This window comes from Mastomys coucha, unplaced genomic scaffold (genome assembly GCF_008632895.1).
Source record: "Mastomys coucha isolate ucsf_1 unplaced genomic scaffold, UCSF_Mcou_1 pScaffold14, whole genome shotgun sequence".
NCBI lineage: Eukaryota > Metazoa > Chordata > Mammalia > Rodentia > Muridae > Mastomys > Mastomys coucha.
This window is the reverse complement of record NW_022196896.1, coordinates 50,349,937-50,360,301: the sequence shown is the minus strand read 5'-3', so window position 1 is coordinate 50,360,301 and position 10,365 is coordinate 50,349,937. Positions and strand designations below refer to the sequence as shown.

General features: G+C 38.9%; 1 protein-coding gene across 5 annotated transcripts in view; it reads left to right on the top strand.

Annotated features, from left to right (window-relative positions):
* Kcnq5 (potassium voltage-gated channel subfamily Q member 5) overlaps window positions 1-10,365 on the top strand; it is a 561,250-nt gene that overhangs the window by 489,283 nt on the left and 61,602 nt on the right. The gene's annotated exons all lie outside the window — the stretch shown is intronic.

Here is a 10,365-nt window from a genome sequence, read left to right as displayed (position 1 = left end):
AGGGAGGGAGGGAGGGAGGGAGGGACGGGAAGGGAGGGAGGGATGGGCCATTTTGTTAATTCTTCCCTCATATCTACATTTATTTCAAGATCACTGTAACCTCCTTGATGGTGTGTGTGCTGTGTGGGGCCAACTAAGCCCCAAAGGAAAGGCTAGCAGGCTCCTTGTGAATATCCTGAAATGTGAGACTGGTACCTTCTAGGCAGAAGGAAAATGGTCTTCTCCCGTGTCCCACAGTCCATCTCCCACACACTCAGAGATTGCTGTTTGCCATACAATGCTCCTGTGCCAAGCTCTGCAGCCTTCTAAAGATGATTAAAACTCTCTTCCAAGAGAATTAACCTATTTTCTTTACCACCTCACATGGTAGGTTTCCTGCCAACCTTTTATTGACACATAATTTTCCTGTTTATGAAATACTCTCTCTTTTTTTTTTTCATTTAAAAGTTAGCATAGTTTTCCTTGTTAAGTGTACCCCCACCACCACCCCCATCCCCCGCACCTTGGGATCACTCACACTGGGCAAAGAACCAGAATCAACTAGCATCTTCCATTAACGCATACACACTGCAAAGGCCACCAGGCCTTATACTCTCATTCCCTTGCATAACCTGTGTTTTCCCAGGCCCTCAAAGCTCCAGGGATAAGGCAAACAAGCAGAGGTCATGGCTTCAGTGATCACAGGTCCCTGTGGTGAACCCCTGGAACCTCAGATTCACAGCCCCTCCCGGCTTCCTCAGAGGGCCTCAGGGACCTCCCTTCCACTCTCAAGTGAGCAACACGAGTCCTTCTTTCACACTTCTTCACTCTCCGTGCCCCTCCTGGTATTATGATCTCCAAATAGACTCCTAGATGCTGACCTGATATGGCCCCGCCTGGCAGAGATGATTGCTCCCATCTCAGAGGCAAGGACATACTGATCCTGCTATGCTTTACTTTCACCTGTTGCCCCGCTAAGCTGGGAAATGCCTTGTCCTCCGGTATGTATGCCTCATGCAGGCCCTTGCAGCGTCCTGAGTCACTGCTAACACAGGTTGTCAGGGTCCTCTTGTTTCCATACTTTGATCCCTAGGAGGAAATTCTCAGATAGCTTTGGGGCAGCTAAGTCTAGAGTGTCTGGTGCCCTTGAAAACGACTCACTAATAAAAACGGAGGCATCGCTTCTGTAAGATGGTTTGGCCAATAGGTAGCAAAGCCACAGCATATGCCAAACATTAGACACATTTACCTACCAGCACCATCTCCAGATGTATGAAACAGAATCAGATGTTGAAATGATTCTTACTGTGAGTGATCACAAGCCAGATAGCATGATGCACGCCTGTAATCTGAATACTTAGGTAGCTGAGGCAGGAAATCATGGATTCAAGAACAGTCTGACCCATACAGAAAGACCCTATCATAACTCCAGCAGATATGTACATTTACATGTATATTATGTACTATATAAACAGAGTTGTGTGTTCATATGAAAAGCTCTGGAAAACAAATGAGATCATAAATACATTGCTTCTACATTTTCCTCACCTGTATTTCTCAGTACCTTTTCTAATGAACACGCAACCCTTTTGTAATAAGAAATCCAAGCAGGACATTTTGGTAGATTAGAAATGATCGCTTCCACACACATCATCTCTCCCTTCCTCCTACTCTAACAGCCCTTGATCTATTGGGTACCGAATGTCTCAATTAGGATGATTCTTTCAGAGAAGTGGGAGGAGTATCTGATATCCGTGTGGAAGAGTTCGCACTCAGCGCATACGTGGATCTTCCAAGGATACTTTACAGCAGCAAATACAGCTTGTATAAGTTCCTTGGGTTGTCATAGCAAAGGAGAGTCCATGGGAGAATTTAAGCAACAGAAATTAACTGTCTCACTATCTGGGGTGAAAAAAGTCTCAGCCGAAGGTGCTGGCAAAGTTGACTCCTACTAAGAGCATCTTTCTTCATGGTCCTTCTGTCTTCACATAATCTGTTTTTCTCTAGCTGTGTGTGTACTTTTTTTTTTATATGGAACATGAATCATATTCAATTTAGACCTACCTTAATAACTTCATTTTTAAGTTAATCACTTCTTTAAATACTCTCTCTCCAAATACAGTAGCATTTAGAGGAGATGCTGGGTGTAAGGATTTCAACACATGAATTGGGAAAGACAAACCCAGTTCAGCACCTGGCAGGACCTCTTATATATCAGGTTCCCTGGCTGGCTGAGGGGTTTCCCTGTATTCAACCTTGACCCTGGGTTCACACTATACTAAGCCTACAATTATTACACATTGCTATGGACCCTTATTCTGTTTAACGTGAAGTTTTAAACTTTTATTTGTCCCCCTGCTGTGGGGTCATTTTGGTTGGTTGAACACATTTAATTATAAAATTCATAGAGACTAGAGTATGATCATAGAAAATGAATTCTATATTGTGCTGTTTAGCCTGAAGGAAAGAAAATCCCAAAGACTTAGTAAAATGGCCACTACCTATCCTAGCGTTTCTGGTTTCTCCCAAGGTGTCTCAGAAGCCAGATATTTAAAAATTAAAATAAAAAAGTCCTTTACCAAATCACAGATTGGAAAGGTCTCATGTCATATGCTTGCAAGATCATTTCATACAAGTGCAGTTCTGTTTGCTTAGAAAAGAATTGCTGTTCCCTGGCCGAGCCTCTTCTCAATTGATTCTGAACTCCCCGAGTGAAGTTGGAGCTGATTGCTGCCCTGCTGAAGTAGCTCTGAGGGCTTCTCATTGGCAGGAGATGGTAGCTTCTGACTCCTCATTTAATCCAATAGCCAAGAGTCTTTACTTATGATTTAACTTGAAATTGGGTCTTGGAAACTTTCAAGTACATTTTTTTTTTACAGAAAAAAATAATAATAATAAAGTAGCTATCAAGTAAATGTGGCCTTCAATTCCATGTATATGTTATCTTCAGTGTCTCTCCAGGTTAGGAGTATGCCTAAAATCCACTTATTGCCCATAGAATATAATGTGTAAAAAACGCTAGTGCTGACTCCCACTTATCCCAGGTCCATTCATTTGTTCGCGTCTAGAGCCTTTGTCAGCTGCTCCTTTACGCTTCGTTACCCATTAGCATCCTCAAGGAGCCTGCATGGATGGAAGGAAAAATAGTGGGAATACAGATATGCCTGTGACTGAATAGCTAAAAGCTACATTTAAAAAAATATTGGTCTTTTCTGAATATCAGTTATAAATGAAAAACAAAAAGTTCATGGTTAATCTCTAAGTTGAGCATTTCCTGCTGAATCAGGTATAATGTTATGACTCATATACGAGCTTATTCAATATCTACTTGGTTTGCTTTGTTACAGTCTGCATAAGATTAACATGTAATACTTAAGAAAGTCACTCCGGGTGGTAGTGGTGGTACACCCCTTTAATCCCAGTACTTGGGAGGCAGAGCTGGGCAGATCTGAGTTTTGAAGGCAGCCAGGTTTACAGAGGGATTTCCAGGACAGCCAGGGCTACCCAGAGAAACCCTGTCTCAAAAGAAAAGAAAAAAAAAGAAAAAGAAAGGAAAGGAAGTGACAAGTAGCTGGCAAATATTGAAGCTAGAAATGTACAAATGGCAGAAGAAAAAATCAATTCTAAGGATATTTACTATATATTATTGTAGTAAATATATTTTAATCCCGATGACTTGAATGGTATCTTTTAATCTATGCATGCCTAAAAATAATTTGAAGTGTCCCCAGTTTAATAGGTTAATAGCATTTGAACCTCCATATAATTTTAGAGCTGAGGTAGCCATGGAAATTATATCTTTATCATGAGAACATAAGATTACAATGATAGAGGCAAGTCCTGTCAAACCTTCTGGGACATATATTGTTCTAACTACTTTATCTCTACAAATGGGTAGCATCCCTGTGTTATGAAGTGGTTAACATTGTCGCCGTTTCTTCAATGAGAAAATGGAGGCTTAAAAACAAATAACTAGCCCGAGATCTAACATGTATACGGCACAGCACTGTAGCACGCAACCAGGCAACCTAAGGTCACAGTTTTCCTGTACAAACATGGCTAAGGTGGGCTCCAGGTAGAGATGCTAATTTTCCCTTGTACACCTTGCAATCCTTTTCTGCTTCCACTCTTAGCTGGCCCTTGCTTTCATTCTTCTATTTTCCTCTGGTCCAGATTACCCTTGCCATCAAGTCATGTTTCCTTGTCACCGTCCTATCCTCTTCCTCAAAGTCCTAGCTGCCACAAACATGAGCCAGCACACATGTTTCAACGTGCTCAGCACTGCCTCTCCTTAAGAAGAAAATATAAAATTCTATCCTGCTGTGCAATACTCAAGCACACTGCTGACTGCCAGTGGGGATGGCACTTAACCATCACCAGATGTTTGTGAAACACTAACATTCTCTAGATGCAGGGAAAAAGAAAGGATGGCTTGAGTGGAGTCAAGCGTTGAATACCTTCTAAGCGTTGCACTCCCTTGAGTATTGCCTCTTTGTTCCTGCCATGACTGATACCTCTCCTCTCTTCTCTTCATGATCCTATCTCTCCCCAGCTAATGTACCATCATGTGTACATTTGGTTATAGGCACAAATCAAGCATATCAGAACACTTTAAAAGATAATGTGATTTATATTACAAGACCATTATAAAGGAGTTTGGAATAAGAAAATGGGTACCTTTCTTTTTTTAAAAGTGTTTCTTTTGTGTAACTCTGTTTCACAAAGTGATGCATTGTGCAAGAAACTCTCATTCACTGGTACAGTGGTACTCTTCTGTGACCAAAACAGGGCAGTCAGATTTTCAAGGCTAGCCGCTATGCAGTATGTTAGAGACCAGGCTAGACTACATGAGATCCAGAGACTCTACCTCAAAAAACAGAGGAAGGGAAGGAAAGGTGACCTGGAGAAAAGGCTTATTGGTTAAAAGCACTTGCAGAAGACCCAGGTTCTGTTCCCAGTATCCACACAGTGGCTCAAACCATCTCTAACTCTAGTCCCAGAGGATCTGAGCCCCTCTTCAAGCTTTGTGCACTGTATTTATATAGTATATACGCATATACTTAGACACATACACATTTAATTATTAATTGATTTGTTAATTAATTAAGATTTCGAGATAAAGTCTCACCATCTCGTGGCCTACCTTACCTGGAACTCATTATGTGCATCAGGCTTGCCTTGAACTCATAGAGATCCACCTGCCTCTGTTTTCCTTTGTGCTGGGATTAAAGACATATGCTACAACACCCAGCTAAATATATAATTGTTTAAAGCAAAGAAAGAAATTTCCATTCAAGTAGAGCATGTAATTTGTTTAACTTCTATACATTCCCTGTCACCTTCAACCGCCACTAATCTCCTTCATTTTCCCAAATAGTTCTGCTTCTGGGTTCATATATCTGTATCATTAAATCTACACTATGCACATGAGAGAAAAATATGTGTTCTGTACGGAGACTGATCTACAATACCTGTGCTTGCAGTTTCAAATGGATGGGTTTATTACATAGCAAACAAAAGGGGCGGGGAGAAAAACAAGCAGCAAGTAGTAGATAGGAACAGTAAATAGATAGTGATATATTTTCAGGTTAGTTTACAGCACTGAGCAGAGATGACTGGGGTAGCCTGACTGAGAGAACAACCAAAAATAACTTTAATAAATCCAGGGCTTACCAACAGAAAAGCAAACAGGGAAGTTGAGGCAGTCAGCAAGGCTCCCTGCTGTACTTTCTGTTCACCGATGAGCTTTCCACCACAACCATTTTTATCCTGTGAGATGAACAGTAGTAGCCTTTTCTGGAAAACACTTGCCCTTCTAGCTATTTCTCAAGGATGCAGCATTTTTAATGCTCTTAGCATCGCTTGCTGTTTGCTGTAGTTAGGACGGGGAGGGAGGGTGCAGCCTGACCTGACTCTTATTACTTCTTTTTCTGCTAATCTGGAATTCAATTTGGTGTTGTTTTTGAACGTCCTTGAAATACATATTAGGTTCTCTGTTTAAGATCTCTCTGGGTTTTTTTTAAACATGCTTGAAGCTATAATTTTCCCACTCAGGGCCATTTTCATTGTACAGATTCTGAAATATTGCGTTTTCTTATTGTGATTCCAGGATTTTACGTGGAATAACTTATTCCTCCTAACTTATTTGATGGTCTACTAAATATCAACATATTGTTCAACATCTTTAACTTCTATTTTCTGCTCTTTCCCTTGCAGTTAATTACTAGATCTCCTCTTGTGATGAAATAGAATACACAACTTTTTGTTACTCATTTTATTGTTTGTAAGACTTGCTTTCAGAGACTGGAGAGATAGATTGGGAGTTAAGAGCACTGACTGCTCTTCCAGAGGTCCTGAGTTCAATTCCCAGCAACCACATGGTGGCTCACAACCATCTGTAAAGGGATCTGATGCCCTCTTCTGGTGTGTCTTAAGACCGCTATAGTGTACTCATGTAAATAAAATAAATAAATCTAAAAAAAAAAAAAAAGAAATTAAAAAAAAAAGACTTACTTTTTGGCATTAAATCAAAGAAAGGTAGCGTACCATCTATACTGGTGAAGGTTCTAGAAGCTACTAAGAAAATGTCTATTCTTCTATATAGACTATTCTGTAGATGCAAATGCCCTGTACATGCCCTGTGATCTATAGAGTCAATTTAACTGATAATCATTTGTTGTTGTTACTGTTATTACTGTTGTTGTTGTTGTTGTTGATAACTTAATGCATAAGTGCTATAATTACATGATGCTTTCCCAGGTTTCTTCTTTTCATCTCCAACTCTCCCTGCACATACCCCATCTCCTCTAAAATTCATGACCTTCATTTTTATTACTGGTCTGTGTGTGTGTGTGTGTGTGTGTAAATACAACCTACTGAATGCTGAGTCTATTTAGCATTGTTCATATGTGTATGGACTTAGTGCTGACCACTTGGGATTGAATAACCTATTAGGGACTCTTTTGTGGAGAATATTCTCTTTGTTGATATTTTAAATCCCAATTACCTATGAATCAGACTACAATATCCGTGTCCTCCATTATGAATTTGTTGAAGATTCGTGCCTTTATGCCCAGTAGTGTTTGCTTTATAAAATTGGTTGTGCTAATACCCAGGGCATATACGGTTTTAGTTTTTATGTCCTCTTGCTCCCTTCTGTGATGCTGCCATCAGTAGATCATGAATTCACATACTTTGTGTTCACCATGGAAAGCTATTTTTCCTTTAAGGACAGTTTTTCTAGATATGATAATCTGGATTATCAGTTGTTTTCTTTCAAGGCTTGATATACCATTCTATGTCCTCACAGATTTTAGACTTCCTACTAAGACACCTGCTATTAATGTGATGTATTTATGTCATATGAATTAGGCATTCTTTTATAGCTTCAGTTGTCTTTCCTCTGTGTATTTGGTGCTTTAAATATAATGTATTATATTTGATAAGTAATATGTTATATTTAATATATAAAATATAAATATAATATATGAATACAATATTATATATAAGTATAATGTATGAATATAGTATATTTAATATATAAAGTATATAAATATAATAGTGTTTTAAATATAATATGGTGTGAGAAGCATCTTTTCTTTCTTTCATCTGTTTGATATTCTAAATGCCTTCTAGGTCCTGGACAACTTTCTCTTTAGCAAAGTTTGAGACAATTTCCTCCATATTGCTGAATATGTTTTATATACCTTTAACTTATACTTCTTCATGGTTCATGCTCGATAAGCCTTGACTTTTAATGATGTCCCAGAATCTTACCTGTGCTACCCACATTTTGTTTCTTTCTTTAGTGTTACATGACTTTTCTAGTTCATCTACCTTATCTTCACACCATGCTATTATATTCTCTGTTTCATCTACTCTATTGATGAAGCTTTCTCCTGAGTTGTTCACCTTGTTGAGATATTTGCTCCAAAAGTTTTTGTGTAATTTTTTCAGTGTTTCTACCTCTTTAATCAATCCTTCTTGTGAAAGAAAGTATCTTCTATTTTATTCAACTGTTTATTTATGCAACCTTTGAATTAATTTAAGAGTTTATTCAAATCCATTTGATTAGATTGAGCAGCATTATAATCATACTTTTTGAATTCTTTGGGATTTTATCTACTTCACTTCCATTGGAATCCATTATAGTAGTACTGCTGATTTTTTTGAGCAAGTTGTATTGCCTTGATTTTTCATAGTTCTCATATCCCTGTTAGTACTGAGTCCTTGTTTGGATTTGTTTTGTTAATATAATGTATTTTAATGATCTATGAAGCTGACGTCCAGGGCTGACTTCCAAAAACAAGTCCCCAGAGGCTCCGTGAAGGCGGTCTATTAAAGCTGCTGCTGAATCAACAGTCAAGTGTCATATGTCTGCCAGAACTCTTTTCTTTGGAAGCTTCCCCTCTTGTGTAACAGGAGCCTCTGCTGGCTGCATTTACCTTTGCAGCTTGTGGACTCTTTTAGCTGTTGACTGAGCCTTTCTATTGAGTTATTCAACTTGTTGAGACATTTGCTCCAGAAGTTTTCATTTAATTTTCTGGTGTTTCTCTATCTTTATTAGATCCCTCTTCCACATCCTGGATCCTCTTCCTTACTTTTTCCAGGTGATTGTTTATGCTCTCTTTGATGCTCCCAAGCCCCCAAAGAAGCATAGCTCCTTTTATGCTTTCAAGACTCTCACGTTCATACACCCTGAGTGGTTGGTGATTTTTCTTAGGAAGGGAAGGCAAACAACAACATTGAGAACCATATAGACAGATCTGTCTCCATGGTTTCAAAACCTATACAGCATTGAAATCTCTACTTGAAGACCAAGACTGTGGATGCCAAGTATTTAGATGGAGTTTCACAATTCTCACACCCATTGACGGGTAAATCCATAGTAAATAGGTGAGACAGAGATTAGTTTTTACTGATCAAAGATTTCAGAGTGCACAGTTTTCTTCAGTGGTGGATCCGGCTTTGTCACTGAGAGTAAGGCTACAACCCTCGGTACACATCGAAGCCTTAGTTTTGAATCCTTTCATCTGAATATGTTGCAATACCAATGCCTAGCCCTCACCATCACTATGACTGATTCCTGTGACTCTCTCCCACCCTGTGGCTGAATCATGACCTCTCATATGATTCTGTCCATAGATACATTCACTTCTTCTTCAGGGTAGAAGCAAAATAGACAAAGGAATTCCAAGCAGTTTGTAGGATTTCTAAAGACAGCAACAAATGACCACCTTATATCTGTATTTCTTCAAGAAAGAACTGTAACTTATCCATTCACATCTACAATGTTTAATATTCAGGAGAGTAGGACCATTATTGGTAGCCATGAGTCAGGACCTTGATTTGAGATCAGACTTTCCTAAAATGTATGATCAAGTATGAGGGGAGATACCTGGATCCATTTGATTTGAAACTTAGGGTCCAAGGATTAGATATTGGAAAAGCAACAATGCCTGATTTAGTCAAGAAAATATTTTTAATTTCAGGTGATAAAAAATGATTTTATCCTATGTATTCTAACCATGTATATTTTGTTCATCTCCATGACTAGTCCTCTTAAGTTTTAGATATGCCATATATATATATATACATATGTATATATATATATATATATATATATATACAATATGTTACAATTACATGTACCCCCATTACACTGTTTAGCCCCTTCCTTCTCCCTCTGAACACTTTCTTCTGCCCCATTAGTCCGTTTGTTACTTTTGTGATCTTTTGAGCCATATAAATATATTTTGAGCCATACAAATAGAAATATATAAAATATGAGCTAGTAAAATATATTTAAAACCGCTTGCATGGCATATCTAGGGGTTAATTTGCTTGAGATTGGGCAACTCAGAGGTGGACAAAACTGAAGAGAATGACACCCTCTCCCCATGGCAATCATTAGTTGTCAGTAATTCCTCAGGAAGGGATGAGGACTCTTTGGTCCTCCTGTCCATGGTAGAAGGTTGAAGAGCCCAGTCAAGTACAGAACCTATGTAGATACGTATAGGTGCTCTGCGTTCATGACTTCAGTGGCTATGTCACATGTAGATGGTGGTTTTCCCAGCATTGCTCCCTTCCCATCATCTATCTCTTAGGTTCTATCCAGTTCTTCCACTGCAGCGTTCCCTGGGTCTTGAAGAAGATGATATGGGTGTCCTATTTACATATGAACTCATATCAGTCACGTATTCTCAGTACATTGACCAGCTTGTAAGTCTCTGGATTAACTTTTATGCTGAGAGAGAAAAAAGAAGAGTGGGGAGGGGCTGACAGAAAACATCTCTGCCCAAGGTTAAAAGCTCTGGTCTACAAACCTAAGGATAATAGGTATAGAAGAGAGTGAAGACTCCCAATGTAATGGGCCAGTAAATATCT